We start from the raw sequence: 16,935 nt of genomic DNA on the forward strand, positions 1-16,935 counted from the left end.
AGTTATGGAACAGCAAGGAAGGAGTGACTGTTTTAGGTGAGACTGAAATTCAGGTTTTTTTTTTTTTTTTTTTTTTAATGCTCGCCAAGGCATGCAATCATGATGAGATGGGTGATAATGGTGAGGAAACGGGAGAACCTTGAGAACATTCATGCACGCGGTGTTTGTCTACTACAAAGTTAACTCGGCGCGAACTGGATTCGAACCAGAGACCCATGCACTAGACGTGAACGCTTTACCATCGCGCTTCCCGGTAAGGTTTTCAACACAATTAACATGTTTAAGCAAGCTTTGTTAGGAAATTTATTAATTTCTTACTTAGGGAGAGAGGATAAGAAAAAAATCTACAACGATTACTTTTTAAGAAAACAGAGAAATTTAAAGTAAATAAACAGTCCTGCGAGCTGGGAATGTAAAGACCACTGGCGCAAATCCCGGGGAAATGAGGGGGACATGTCCCCTCCAATCTTAAAACTGAGGGGAACTGTTCCCCAATAATCTGATTTGAAATGTGTTTTTCGGTGAGAAATGTGATGATTTGTGTCCGATTGCCACAAAGGAAAGTGCAATGAAATTGATGTACCCCCAGAATAAGCTTCAAATCTGCCCGCCTCCCAATGTTGAAGACAACTCTGATCCTCCACAGCATTGTTTTTCAACTTCATAAATATTTTGAACATCGCTTAGAAAAAAATATGGGAACGGTCTTTCTCGCCCCACCCTCCCAATATTGAAGACCGATTTGCGCCGCTGGTAAAGACACCTGTATTATCCGCAAGAAGGGCAATACAATGCACTCAAACAAGATATAAGAGAATTTTAAATGAAATTTTAATAAATGTATATAATTAGTTAGAACTAAAGTGTTAATAGTTACCTAACATTAATTAAAGTTAAATAGCTATATTTACCTTCTAGCAGCCTTAATTTGGAAATTTTTAGCTTTACTATATGAGGGGTTCGGGCGTAAAACTTGATAACCCACAAAAGTGAGATTTCGAGAAAATCGCATTTTAATTTTTTGTGAAAATCTGTATTGAAAAGTAAACATAAAAATAAAATAATACAAACATGAAATAACATTGAGTATATCTCCTTTCAAGTTATGACATTTAAACTTAATATTATTTGCAATGAAAAAAATTTAAACCCCTTCTTGCCTTTAATGTGAGTGTAAAATGTGGCTTATCAGGTTTTACAGAAATGAACAAAAGTGTACCACACAAGTATACTACTTGAATAATATTACTACTTACATTGAGGAAGTCCGTTAAGGTACAAAATCACTTCGAGGCATCAATACAACAAATATTAATTATTTGTGATAATTTTAGCTTTTAGAAATCACTGTACACTGGAGGTAATCCTTTATTGCATGTAACTTTGTGTTACCGATAAGTCTCCGTGTGGTATATTTTTGTTGCGTCGAAGTTCCTGTAAATCCACCAGTTTCTTTCTTTCATCCGTAGATTTAGTTTTTCCACAACATCGGGATTGCGCGAGTAACTAACGAAGAGTACGTACGGTTCCGAATGACAAAACGTGAATCTTTGGAGACATTTAACTCTGTCCGTGTGCCTCTTCTTTTATATGGCTTGTTTTAGGTGAGATGTTTGAAAGAAGTTTTTCGTTGTCATTTCAGTGAGTTTCTTTATCACTTCAATCCAATGCTTGGGAAGAGACCTGGCTTCGTGAGATCATGTGGCCCGGATTCCATGTTAATAGGTCCCATCTCATATAGCCTCGCTGCTGAAAGGGAAGTTAAACTCAAAATCAACTCAACTCAACCATTGGTTAGGCTATACACATTTTGATAGTGACGTTTGACATGCAAAATCTGTATTGCTAGCCATATTTTGTGGCCGATGACTGGGAAAATTTGCGACACCGACTGAAATCTATCACTGTATGTACAAGACTACAAAGTGCATTATAAGTCATTACATATTCATTGCATGTAAAACATGGTAAAGCACAATCCCACTACAAGAGAAATACAGCTCGATAAAAAAAATAATGTATGTTCCTTTCACTAGAAACATTCTATATACTTAAAATATATCAACACGGAAATCAGGCTGCTGATAACAAGGATAATTTAATTATTTAACAGAAACAAAGCCCATTTTGATGTAAAACTTGATATCCCATCAATGTGTAATTGCTTGCAGATAGGGTAGCGTTTCCGTACCTTATGATCATGATATTCCTTGTTCTTCCTGCTACAACTTGTAGAAATTTCGGAAATATAGTCAGGGTCTTCATCGCTATCGTCAACAACACTAGACATCACCAAATCGACTTCCATATTATGTGGATGACGGCATATTGTCCTCTATTTCCACCATATTGATTGTGGCTTACCATGTTTTACTTGAAACACGTTGTGGTTTCCCATGCTTTATGTAGTCATCTACAACATCTACCGACGAAATTTTCAACAATTTGAAATGACAGTCTTACGCGTTCACCCAAGACAAGGTAATTACAGTTCAGAACTCAATTTCGCTCGGTCGGTGGGTTACCATGTTTTACGCCCGAGCCCCTCATATGATTCCGATCGAAAGCGTGTTAGTATTATATTTTAATTGTGTTATTGTGTATATATATAACTTTATTTATTAAGAAATTGGGGGAAAAGGTTTGATTTTTCTTTCACTGTATCTTTTGTAGGTACGAAATCAATGAATTTAGAACAGTGAAAATGTGAGAGTACAAGAGGTCGTATTCCTTTCTATAGCTTACTGTATCGGTATACTGTCCAGACTAACCCTAATTCAATGTTCAGGACAGCGAAGAGCCAATGGGGGAGGAACTGGAATTGTATGATAGCTCACCGGCATTATAAGAGTAGAGGAAAGATTCGATTGCCAGACAAGTCTAGCATTTTTTTCTCTTTGAATTTTATTGAATTCGTACTTTAAGCATAGAGTGAAAAAAGAGTGTCTCCAATTTCTAAATTATACGAATATGGTACACAATAAGCACATTTCAACTCTTATTAATATGACCTTCGATTAAAATAGTCGGATGAATAAAGATAGGAAATTAGGACTACTAGGACATCATATTTGCATTTTGAATTTAATGGCAAATATTATTTATAAACTACGTCAAGGTGCTGTATGGATACACTGCTAATGTTGGTAACTAGTCTATGCCTATGGGTGTACTGCTTATATTGGTGAATTCTTTAGGTGGATAGTTACACTGCTGGTAAGTAGTTACGTTATCCTGCCAGCGAGAGTAGATGTCACTGCAAGCGCGACGAACTTACTACGCTTGTTTTTCCACGTAGTTACCAATCTTGCCGTTAGGCTATGTGATCTGTGGAAGTAACTATTCTTTTATGTCCTACTACTAAGGTGATCATACTTGAATGCGGTGCTATTGACTTCTTGAATGCAACAAAAATGAAACGTAGGAAGAGTGCTACGAATAACGTAATTACAAAATACTTCAACGTTAATTCTGAGTCAGGCAATAAAGTTCGCAAACTAAATAGTGACATGTTACTAATAATGGGTCCTATTCACGAACAAAAGCAGTGACGAATGCAGTAGTGGTGAAACGAGTGAAGGTGAAAAGAAGTGCTTTAATGCAAATGTGATGGAAGCTTCTAAAGTACATTTGTCAGAGAGTTCGGGTGATGGAAGCAATGGCATTTATTCCGAAGTTGGGCGTCCGCTTTCGCCACGTTTTTTCGCTGTTATCTCCTTTCCACACTTTCTGCAATTTGTTATTAGGTTCATTAATCCGTGCTCTTCACAAACTTTTAAAAGATTTTGCTCGTTATCAACGTATTGCTTCACAAATGTTAAATCTGTTAGTTCATTGCCCTTGTACATTCGCCATGTTGATAACATAAATGCTCGTTTCCTTCCCACAATGCAACTGTTCGGTTACCTTGCGCCAAGTAGTTCCCTCCGCTCGCCGTATAGTCCCATGTTTTGTAACCGCTTATATATAACAAATAAACAGATTTTTCGAGACTCTCATATATTATCAAGCACAGAAATGATCAAATTATCCATATCTTTCCTGTAAATTTTAAAAACTTTGCTGGAAACGGACGCCCAACTTTGGAATTTAACCCGAAGCAATAAAACAATGTCAAGTAAAATGAACTAAAATATGACATTGTTAGAAGAAAGTCAACCGTCCATGGAATGGAAAAGATTTCAGAATTCGTGGAAAGATGATAGATCATGGTTTATTTTCGAAATGAAACCAGGACAGGAGGTGATGATGTGTAATGTTTGTAAACTGCATGCTTCTTTCGTGTGTAAAAGCAATAAGATTAAAACTGCCAATAATGACTTGCCGTGATCATCGAAAGATGTTTCTCGGAAAAACAAAAAGAAAAATTTGGATGCCGTATACAGACATGAACTAAGTTCAGTTCATCGGTTCTGCTTAGAAGCAGAAGTCAGAAAAAGGCACTGGAAAAAGCACAGAAACAGCACGGGAAACGTGTCTGAGAAAGCAAGAACAGCAATTGGATGTAACGATAAAACTATTTCGTACCGTACTGTATATAATAATGCAAGGCGAGGTTGGAGTTTCAGGGATCACCCAGAACTGATTAAATTACAACGTGCAAATGGTTTAGACATGGGAACTCACCTCCATACAGACAAAAGTGCTGCTTTGATAACACATTTCAATACAGATCAGCTACACAAGAAATTGGTAACATTTTTGAATTCTACTGATTGCTTCTCTATATCTGTTGATGAGTCTACAGATCGATTCTCTGTAAAGCATTTGATTCTGTATATTACGTACGTGGATGAGAGGGATATTGCTCGAAGCTGTTTTCATAAACTAGTACGCATCGAGAAAGCAAACGCAAAAACAATAGAAATGAAGATCATTGAAGCTTTCGTAAAGGATGTAATTGATTCTGATATTATTAAAGATAAACTTGTGGGTCTTGGATCAAATGCCGCATCGGTTTCCATAGGCAAGCACGACGGAGCTGAGCTGCTGCTCGCATTAGAAGAAATTTTGCTCCCCACTTAGTATTCATTGCATGGCTCAAAGGTTTGATTTAGTAACAGGAAAAGTTTTTTGAGTCGTGAACGCAGTACATCACTTCGAAAATCTGCTTGACGAACTTTATAAAGTCTTCAGTAAGCCTTCTGCATTTGCTCGCCTCAAAAACATTGCCAAAGTCATTGGCGAAGAAGGTGTTTTGAAAGTAAAGAAACTGTTTCGAATCCGTTGGATTTCCAGTAAAAAAGATGTGCTCTTAGCCGTATATAGAGACTATCCATCCATAATTGATTATTTATTTTCTGCCGAAGTGAGAAAAGAGTCAAGTGAACAAACGATGGTAAAATTTGAAGGTTTGTATCGTAAGCTAACTTCAAGACAAACCATACATATGTTAGAGTTGCTTTTAGACATTCCTCATGTATTTAACTACGGTCAGTACAACAATGCAAAATCAAATCTGTATTATATCGAGAAATAGAAACTCAGCTACATACTGCGTGCAGAACTCTTACTGAAGTGAAAAAAAAAAAAATGATGACGTTTATCTCACGAATTGCAAAGAGAAGTATCTGTGTTATTGTGTTGACTGACTCGACATCATTTCAATTCGAGCGAGTAAGATGTCAAATCTTACAAGGGATTTTAGAGTAACTACGAAGATTTCCAGCAGATGAACTGATTTCCTGCTTCAAAGTATTCGATGAAACTTCAAGTTAAAAAAAAAAAAAAAAAAAACTTTGCCCATTGTAGGACAATTCTGATGTCTATAAGGCTGCTGAATTATTAAGTAAGATCCATCTGTAGCTGTAATGGAATGCAGACATTTGAAATCCGGTCTCAAATCTATTGATGATCTTTCCGTATTTATACTGCTGTTGCGGAAAATAAAATCAGTTCCACTATCGACTGCAGAGTGTGAGCGTGGTTTCAGTGTTGCACATGACTTGAAAAGGTATGAAAGAAATCGATTAACAATAGATACATTAGAAGCCTTAATGACAGTTAAATTGTGTGGACCACCCTTGAATTTGTGGAATGCATTAAGTGTGGCACAGTCTTGGGTTACGGAGGGACACCATATGGCAGACAGTAAATATACCACTATACAGAACATTAAGATGAGTATGAACATAATTCGTTTCTATAAAGAGTACTAGCAGGTTACCGGTAGTCTCGTGTTTTAGAGATTTTACAGATAGCTGTAATTCTTATTTTTTAATAGTTTCTCATTTCGGAATTGTTCTTTTAACCTACCGAGCTCTAACCTAACCAGTATTCTTTAACTTGTGGTTATATTAATAAAGGACATGAGCAAATAGACACGGATTTATATTTGAACAAAAGTAAAATTAAATACTTAAATGGCCAATCATTTTTATGTGTAACACTAGATAATAGCCTAGCCTGGTAGGTCACCAGTTAAAACAACACCCTTATTTCTATTTTTGACGGCTTATTAATGCAAACTTGTAGAACACATTGAAGGTCAATCAAATAAAGCACAACGTTTTAGTTCAGAGTACACTTTCGTCGTATTGTTCAAGTTTTATCCAATACGGAATAGCATAATTGGAAATGACTGTGTTTTACGACAGGCTGGTAAGCTTAGGTTAGCTTCTTTTCTTTCTGATAGGTTATGGTTTTGTGTACATGTATTATGTTTAAAAGAACTTCCCCCTCACTTTGAATGAGATGATTTCGCACCCTGCTGAGCAGCAGAAGATTTACAAAGATTTACTAGCACTTATATTACAAGATTTACTACTAGTAGATTTTGTAGATCTTTCTAGCACTTGAACTAACCACTAATCCGATCATTATCTACTGAAAGCTACCTTAACCTGTAATACTAAAATGCTCAACTTTTCCCCCCCATGATCCAATTAGGAAGTTATTATGGGACTATCAATTTTGGAAAGCCTAATTTCATTTATTTGGTTACATTAATGGAGAGATCATAGAGCGTTCCAATTCCCAAGAAAGGCGACAAAACTGACTGTAATAATTATCGAGACATTTCTCTTTTGTCAACATCCTCTGAAATCCTTTCAAACTTTCCATTAGCAAGATTGACACCATACACAGATGAAATTATTGGAGATTATCACTGTGGATTTAGACGAAATCGATCAACTATCGACCAAATATTTACCATTCGCCAAATAATCGAAAAGAAGTGCGAATACAATACCACAGTACATCAACTATTTATTGATTCTAGAAAGGCTTACAACTCGGTCAGGAAACAAACATTGTACAACATTCTTACAAAATTTGGAATACCTGAAAAGCAAATTCGACTATAGTGCTGTCAAAATGTCTTGAGCCGTGGCAAAAAATGCGAACGAAAGCTCGACACACCTACGCGTTGACCCAATAAGGGTTCAGCTGTTGCTAAGCGAGGGGTGAGTAGCAAAGGGGAGTGGAATTCCTTCAGCCGATAGCAGCACCTAAAACGTAAGACTAGGTGTCAAGTCAATGTGGCATATCTTTAATTAAGATATGTTTAAATGAATCCCAAAGTCATGCATATTATTAAATGAATCCCAAAGTCATCCCATGTATTATGTCATCCAATCAATGAAGCCAACAGGTAGTACACACATTAGGTTAATTTTCGACTTAGTCTCAATATCGGTTCAGGCAGTTGTCACACCGTGGGATGAATTTGAAGATTCCTTCCTGGTAAAATTCTTGTCTTGCGTGTTCTGCCATGTTGTCACTAAATGTTTCACCTTTTCGTCCGAAGCGGAACTACGGCATCCTAGGTGCTCCTTCAAGTGCGGGAACAAGTGAAAGTCGTTTGCAGCGAGATCCGGGTTGTAGAGAGGGTGGTCAATGATGTCCCAGGTTCTGGGTCAGTCACTGTGCTCATCGGCGGTTACGTTTTCTCTACCAGCCGCAAACTTTCGACACCATTCTGCGACAGCATAATCTCTTCTTAAACCTCTACCAGCTGCCGGTGTAATTCAGCCGCGGTTACATGTTTCGCTCACAAAAATCAAATAACTGAGCGGACTTCTTCGCGAGACCAGTTTTCCAAACGAGTCGCCATTTGTGTTTACCTACAACTAGCGCCGTAGGTGACAGGTGACTGAAACTCTGCACAGTTGCCAACTCCATGTAGTAAAATTACCGCATTCTTCCCATTCCTCTATAGCAAACGAAAACTCCAGAAATATCGGCTTTGTAACCTTAGTTTCTGATCCACCCTCGTAGTATGAATAGAAGTACTTTAGAAGTTACGTTACTACACTAAAAGAATCAACAAATCAGTGCTATTCTACTGGAACGGAAAACCAGTTTCGAAAACATTTTCGAGTTCGTTCATCACTTGTCCCCAACTGAGGTGTAGCCAAAGAGTTGCTTACTTTTCGATGCGTAGAGTTTCAGATTCGATTCCTGGCCATATGAGTTAGTGATGGATAACGTCGTACCCATGAGTTTCGTCAAGGTTTTCCCGTTTTCTTGCAATTTTCTAATCTCCACAAGCTACTCCAGTGACATCAAAATCAAAAGTTTCGACCACAAACTCCTCCAGTGACACCAAAATCAAACATTTTAACAACAAGCTCATTCAGTGACACTGAAATCTATAGTTTCGATCACAAGCTCCTCCAGTAACACCAAAATAAATGTTTTGACCACAGGCTGCTCCAGTGACACCGAAATCAAAGGTTTTGACCACAAGCTGCCCTAGTAACACCGAAATCAAAAGTTTTCACCACAAGTTCCTCCAGTGACACCGAAAGCTAAAGTTTCGAATACAAGCCGCACCAGTGACACCAAAATAAAAATTTCGACCACAAGCTGTTCCAGTGACACCGAAATCAAAAGTTTTGACCACAAGCTCCTCCACTGACACCGAAATCAAAAGTTTTGATCACAAGCTGCTCCAATAACACCGAAATCAAAACTTTAAACCATAAGCTGCTCCAGTGACACCGAAATCAAAAGTTTTGACCACAAACTCATCAAGTGACACCAAAATCTAAAGTTTCGACAAGCTGCACCAGTGACACAAAAATAAAAGTTTCGACCAGAAGCTGCCCTAGTGACAAGCAGTTTACCACAAGCTGCTCCAGTGACACCGAAATCAAAAGTTTCAACAGCAAACTTCTTCAGTGACACCCAAATAAAAGTTTCAACCACAAGCTGCTCCAGTGACACCGAATTAAAAGTTTTGACCATAAGGTGCTTCAGTGACACCGAAATCAAAAGTTTCAACAACAAACTTCTTCAGTGACACCAAAATAAAAGTTTCAACCACAAGCTAGTCCAGTGACACCGAAATCAAAAGTTTCAACAACAAACTTCTTCAGTGATACCAAAATAAAAGTTTCAACCACAAGCTCCTCCAGTGACACCAAAATAAATGTTTTGACCACAGGCGGTTCCAGTGACACCGAAATCAAAAGTTTTGACGACAAACTGCCCTAGTAACACCGAAATCAAAAGTTTTGAAAACAAGCTCCTCCAGTGACACCGAAATATAAAGTTTCGAATATAAGCTGCACCAGTGACACCGAAATCAAAAATTTCGACCACAAGCTGCTCCAGTGACACAGAAAAAAAGGTGTCAACAACAAACTTATTCAGTGACACCAAAATTAAATTTTCAACCACAAGCTGCTCTAGTGACACCGAAATCAAACGTTTTGACCACAAGGTGCTCCAGTGACACCGAAATCAAAAGTTTTGACCATAAGGTGCTCCAGTGACACTGAAATCAAAAGTTTCGACCACAAGCTGTTCTAGTGACACCGAAATCAAAAGTTTCGGCCACAAGTTGCTTCATTACATAAAATCAAAAGTTCCGACACAATCATTCATTTTCACTAATTATCCATGCCCTTTCACTTACAGGACAAGAGGATGAGATGTAAAAGCAAAAGATGTCATTCTTCTTCATTTCTTTGCTTGTCGATTGTCTTATGGATTGAGAATAAAAACCACGAGTTAAAAAGCAATAAGAGAACACATGAAGATGAAATAGCGCGGGGCAAAAGCCACACAACGGAATAAAAGGCCACTCTGTATCTCATTTGACGCAGATTGGTGCTTCAAATTTTCTTGTAGATAATTTGTATCCTTTGTGTACGAAACACTTTTAAATAAAAGAATATGTTCCCGTAATGCACAAATTATGTTGTTTTCATTTTTTATGTCTAATGATGGTGGTGGTTATCCTAATGAATAGTTTCCTGTAATGTTTTTTTTTTTTTTTTCCTTGTATTGAAGAGCCGTAGAATGTTCAGCAGAGCATAGAAACAGCGGAGTTGAACTTTGGCAGTCAAAAGCTTTCTCTTCAACTGAGCACAGAGAGAGAAAAAAGAAGGATTTGTGGCAAGACGACATCCTTATTTCTTCCAGCGGAGGAATTCCGTATTTGCAGGAAGTCCGGTGACAGGAATTTGGTGAATTCCTTGTTGATGAAATAGTATCAACCAGAGGAAACTCAGCGAAAGAACAGGAAGATGCCTATTTATTTTGGGACATTATGTGCTTTTGCCATAACTTTTCCATTATGTCTTTGAGTACTGAGTTTATAACATAAGTGGATCAGGTGGGCATGGTAGACGAAGAAGCTTCCTTGTTAATGTTTTCTCTTTTGAGAAATTTACGTAAGATTTCGTCTGAGTTCTTCAGAGATAATAACCAACCATATTTCGCAGATAATTGCAACAGAGAAAGCTGAACTATTACAATGCATTTACTAGTTTACTTTTCAGTTCGTTTGTTTGTTAGAACCAAATCCTTCTACGTAAATTTCACTCACTTCCATAAAAACTAGAACTCCAAATTTTTGTACATATTCATGTACGTGTTAATTTCTTTTTTAATTGGAAAATAATTAAAGATGCTGTTTATACGAGCGAAATTTATTCTGAAATTATATGGCACAAATTAAAAAGATACGGGTTAAACACCAGACCATTTTTTCTCCGGAATTTACAAGTAAAACCTAAGGAATGTGTCTTGTATACATTAACATTATATGAAGTTTGTACAATGAATGATGCGGGTTATAACGTGAAAATATATTCACCATATTTATCAAATTACGAGTAATATTTCATCTTCTTTCCTTAATTTTTTTAGACTTCGTAAGAATTTAGTCAAAGATTTACAAAATTGGAACTAAAGATTTGTGTCTATAAATTAAATATAAATATATAGAAGAATTTTAGGAATGATCAAAAAATAGATTTAAAAAATTGAGATCTTGGCCAATAATGAGTTTATAGATCAGGGTCCACAAATTTTTTGAAAGGCCCCTAAATCGAGTTTTCGTATTTTCTACGGAATAAGTAGGTACATCATACTGACAGGGGACATGTTTCGGTTCGAACGCGAGGATCAATATAAAACTTGGTAGACATATACAGTACTAAGTACTGACCACTGTAGGGGGAGTCATTCCCGTGTAAAATTCGTTTTCCGCCGAAAGCGCCACCTATCCTTCGAACCACTAGCAGTTAGATTCCGCGTTGTAGGCGCTGAGTGAAGATCAGTCATGTGCTTTAGTGAGTGGTAGTAAGCTCCAATTAGTGTTAGGTGTAGTAGGCTGTGTGCAAAAATGGGACGGGCTGTTGGCATTAACCGCCTTCATGTAGTTGAACTGTTGGAAGGCAAACTAACTCGCAAATTTAAGGATCAGACGTCAGTTGGAGTGAAAGATGAGTCATTTGCAACATTCTTGTGCAATGTAATTATCAATGAGTACGAAAATGAATTAGAAATGATACACACATCGACACACTACAGATATTATGAATTGTTCGTGATATAATTCTTGCTTGTTTCTAAAGATTTTCAATGAAAGTCGACGACATTTTGAACTCCGATAAACCAACTTCTTTTGCCGCTTGGAAAGACAGCACTGGAAATGCCAGTAATGTACTGATACACTATTCTCTCTGATGACTTCACATTTTAGTGTTAGGAGTTTCATTTCCTGATCCTCTTTGAACGAAGCAAAATCCGTAGACAGCGCGTATCCATAATCCAAATATTTTTGTAGTTATTTAACGAAATAAGTTTCTTATGTCGTTCCAGAAGCTTCCTATACGAGTTGTATCCTCCTTCATGATAATCTTTGTAGATACTCCGGATTTTTTCTTCCGTAAACTACAAAAAAAAAAAATCTGTACTTTCAATTTTCGTGCTGGAGAGACGTCGTATTCGCTTTGACTACTGTCTTGTTCCCGCCATAGAATACTGTCTTATTCCCGTTCTGAACTGCTATCATAGATGTCTTCCTGTGTCCTGCTATTTTCTTCATAATATCCGTAGAGTGTCGAATTGTATATCATTTCTAATTCATTTTCGTACTCACTGATACTTAAAGTGCACAAAATGTCTCAAATGACTCATTTTCCGCTCCAACTGACGTTTGATCCATAATTTTGCGCCTTAGTTTGCCTTTTTTAACAGTTCAACTACAGGAAAGGAGTTAATGCCAACAGCCCGCACCATTTTTCAACACTGACTACCACACCTAATACTAATTGGAGCTTACTACCACACACTGACGTACCTATCTGATCTTCACTCAGCGCCTACAACGCGGAATCTAACTGCTAGTGGTTCGAAGGATAGGTGGCGCTATCGGAGGAAAACGAATTTTACATGGGAATGACTCCCCTACAGTGGTCAGTACTTAGTTCTGTATATGTCTACCAAGTTTTATGCTGATCCTCGCGTTCGAACCGAAACATGTCCCTTGTGAGTTAAGTGATAATTTGGGTTTGGCTACACTATATGTAGGCCTAGTTCTCCAGAAAAAGGTCTACAAGAAAATTTTTTTATTGAAATGTCAGATCTTTTAGGCGTATAAAGTTAAAATTTTGTAGGCATATTATCCTCGCACCCTAGGCTATAGATAAGACGAGATTTTGCGTAGTGCGATTCCTAAGAGGAAAAAGGGAATTGATCTTTTTTTTTTCGCCAAGTGAGAACACAGGAGGAAACGGAAGCGGAAAAAGTTCACGAAAACCACAAGTATGAAGTTGTTCAGCACAAATTCACATGGTCTAGGGTCGAACCAGGGACCTGGGACCTAAAGCACCAAAAGTGACCGCTTTGCCACTGAGTCGCCGTGTCCCCAGGTATGAATAGCGTCATAGAAGTTAAGATTGTGATTGGGAAACTGAGATTGTAGCAATGTTTATTCGTGAATTAGAATTATTAGAAATCGAATCCAGTACTACTCCGATTCCAAGACAAACACTAAAACGATTATTACATATCTGTATTTAGGCATCTAGTATCAACCGGAATCAAAATGAGTATATAAACTGGCATGTTTAATTTACTGTCCAATGGTAGTCCAAAGATACTATACGTTAACTAACTACAACGTATATGGCCTAAGCAGTGGCGTAACTAAAGGTTTAGAGGGCCTCCCCGCAGACAGCGTAGAGTGGGGCCCCTTCTCTACAGCCCACTTCACGATTTAGGGCCCCCTGATGGCTTGAGAGCGCCCCGCAATGCGGGATCTGCGGGGGCCTTATTTACGCCCCTGGGCCTATGTAACCCAGAAGTTCAATTGCATGATCATAAAGCTTTCCCTTGATTTCTGTTCTTAACCAACTGGATCCAGTTTCTATATTCTATTTCTATTTCTGAGAGATCCATCCTAATATTGTCCTCCCATCTATACCTACGTCACTCTAATGGACGTTCTCTCATTGTATTTTCAGTTAAAACTTTGAAAGCGTTTCTACTTTCTTCCATTCTGCTTACATGACCTGCCGATCTGAACCTCCTAGATTTGATGTTCGGTAAACGATATAAATTATGGAGTTTGTTCATATAAATTATGTAGTTCCTCGTTATGAACTTTCCGCCATTCCCCATTCCCATTCCTCTTGGGTACGAATATTCGTCTAAGGATCTTGTTCTCAAGAACATTCAGTCTGCGTTCTTCCCTCGGAGTAAGAGACCATGTTTCGCAACCATACAGAACAACAGTCATGATTATCGTTTTATATATTTTAAGCTTCAAATTTCTCGACAGAATTGGCGATCACGAATTCCCTGTTATTAGTCGATATTTAATTTCTTCGTGGTACATTTATTTTAATATTAACAGATTAAAATCAGGTCCACGAAAAGAGATACTGTATATATAATAATATAAATTAGTATTTTAAAGTGTGAAGATAATTATTTAGTTTACGAAACAGAGCTCACAGTTAAATTTCTTACATTTATTAATTATCTAGGCATATTTACGGAATTTATCGGGCCTGAGAAGATGCCAATTGATTGCATATAGGGCCTAGGCCCTCAGCGCCCATGGCCTTCAAATTACAAAGAGGAAAGGAATCTGAGGTAAACAACCGTTGAAGCTTCCTTTTCATAGAGGGATTTCTTCCAGGGCGCTGTTTCCCTTCCCTCTGTTGCCCCTAAGTAATCTCCAACAACCAAGTTACAAACTAGTATATTCATAGATAAACATTCATACTAGTTATTGTATAAGATGGTTTGTTCTTGTTCCTAGTAACGTTTTTAGCCTCAGCCTCACTAGAAAAAAAAATGGGGATATGACTTACCTGAGTACACTACGTGACCACACGAATAAGATAAACTATTAGAAACAGTTCGCTTGTTGATTGTTTCAAGTTAACTATGAAGTAACAATGATCTTAAACAGTACACAAATGTTTGAATAATGAAAATGTTCACTCTAATGCTTCTAATTTTCAATTTAAATAAAATTGATTCTTAATATACAGCCTAGTTCTACTATGTATAAAGTGATATTTCGAAATACATTTTTTCTGATTCATTATAGCAGGGCCGTAACTTGTGGAGGGCAGGGGGCAACTGTCCCCCAGCGAAGCTTCCTGCCGTTCGAGGGGGGCACATTTTAAGACAAAATTTTCTTACTCAATATACGATACGAACACGAAATCATAAATGAAGCATCAAACCGGTTCATTACATTACATAAACAAAGCAGCACACAAAAGGTAACTAAAACAAAAATGAATCATGCGCCCATTTCGATATACATAGGGGCCCTAGAAACATTCGTATGGCTTTGAGATTTGAGAATATCGTCCCCTTAATTAATTTGTCTTGAATGGAACGGTCCCAGGGGAGTAACTAACGGTCCATCAGACCTTGCCGTGCGGAAGGGTCCACAGGCTCCGAGGGACCCATAAAGAGTAAGAGAAAGATGGAAAGAGGGGACCCAAGAATTAGGAAAAACTTTTTCTAGGGAGCCCAAATACGCGTATTAATGCTTGCCCGCCCCCAGCAGAAAATCTAAGTTACGGCGCTGCATTATAGTTTTCTGCATTGGATAAAATAGGTTAAAAAATTTATAAAGTTTTAAAATTTTGGATAAACACGTCTTCAACCTTAAAGAATAAAAAGCTATAAGTTTCTCCCTCGAGGAGGGAGCTTTCCCCTGCAGGCCGGTAGCCAGCCCAAAACTGTAGGGGGCCGGTAGAAGTTAGGGGGCCCGATCCAACCATATTATAGTTAATTCGCAAGCCTACCATGAAGATTTTAGAGGGACGGTAAAAATTTACGGGCGGCGGCCCCCTAATCCCCCCTGGATACGGGCCTGTTCCTCTGCCTCCTGAAATTTCGAAATGTCCAACCTTAAAATGTATCCTGTTTATAAAACAAGCTATAACTATGATTTTTTAAAGATTGAGGTAATTATGCTTTATATAAATCTATTACATTAGATTTAAGCTTGCATCTGGCAGAGTCTGGCGAAAAGACAATAAGTCGGTCTAATTATTAAGTACTGCTCTCTATATTCTCAGAAGAAAACATAAGAACTAGATTGTTTTCTAAGAAGAGAAAGAGTACAAATGAAATGTACAATCGCTACAATAATCATTTGTTTAACAGGTAGAGCCTATAGTTTTATTAAGAAAATGTATAAATATATGCTGTTACGAAGTTTGGGAGCTAGAGTGGATCCCGCGTGGGTGAATCCCTGCCTCTCAGAAACAAAAGAGAAATTAATATGCTCAATGATCTTCCTTAATTGGCGTTAAATTGCAAACAACATTTTATATAAATCCGAGAAAGAAAAGTCTTTTTCACACGCTATGTAGGTAGATGGGTTTCCTGACGCTGTTAATTCAGTATCCGTAGAAGATTTATGAGGTTTTGACAATTCCTGTGTTGCGACTGTTCACTTCATATAAATCTTCTATCAGTGTGTTTCTCACCTATCGAGAATTTTCACAGATCATTAATTAGTCAAGTAAAGCTCTCAATCAACAGATGTCACTGCAATCTGTCAACCACCATTTCCTTCTTTCTCTTTCTAAAACATGGCCATGAAGCAGTGCAACTTGTATATATTTAAATGCATCGAGTGGATGTACCGGTCACTCTCTCGTACGAATCAGACAGAAAATGTTGATGCAGATCATTATCCGGTTCCGGAGAAGCAATGAAGCAATTTGTGCGTTAGATTGAGCTGGCCACAGAGTGTGGTCTTCCAATAAAGGAAAAAGCAGCCATTTCATGGTGGCCACTTGACCTTATCCTAGCGTAAAACGTCATCCAGCAAAATTAACTGGAAATGTGAAGAAAAGTAAACGCAGTGAAAGTTTTTGATCTAGAATGGTTGCTTGGCTGCAAGGCTCACTGGAAATCATGGTTGTGCGATGACCAAGGCGGAAATTGTATTCAGCGATTTCTCTCCTGGAAAATAAATCATATTTGTGCTTCATTTAAAGGTAAATTAAAGTTGGTTGCCACACCCATTTCATATTACGTACATTATCTGGATATGAACTCACTGAAGAAGAAAGAACTTACATTAGACGGTTACCTTATTTTACTTTTAAAAGGAGTTTATCTCGAAGGGTTTCCACCAGATGTGAAAGTGGACAAGACAAGATTAGGAGAAGATTAGGGTCGCTCAATGATAAAGTGCTGATGTAAGGGGTC

The sequence above is a fragment of the Thermobia domestica genome, chromosome 8 (assembly GCF_964235325.1).
Source record: "Thermobia domestica chromosome 8, izTheDome1.hap1.1, whole genome shotgun sequence".
Lineage (NCBI taxonomy): Eukaryota > Metazoa > Arthropoda > Insecta > Zygentoma > Lepismatidae > Thermobia > Thermobia domestica.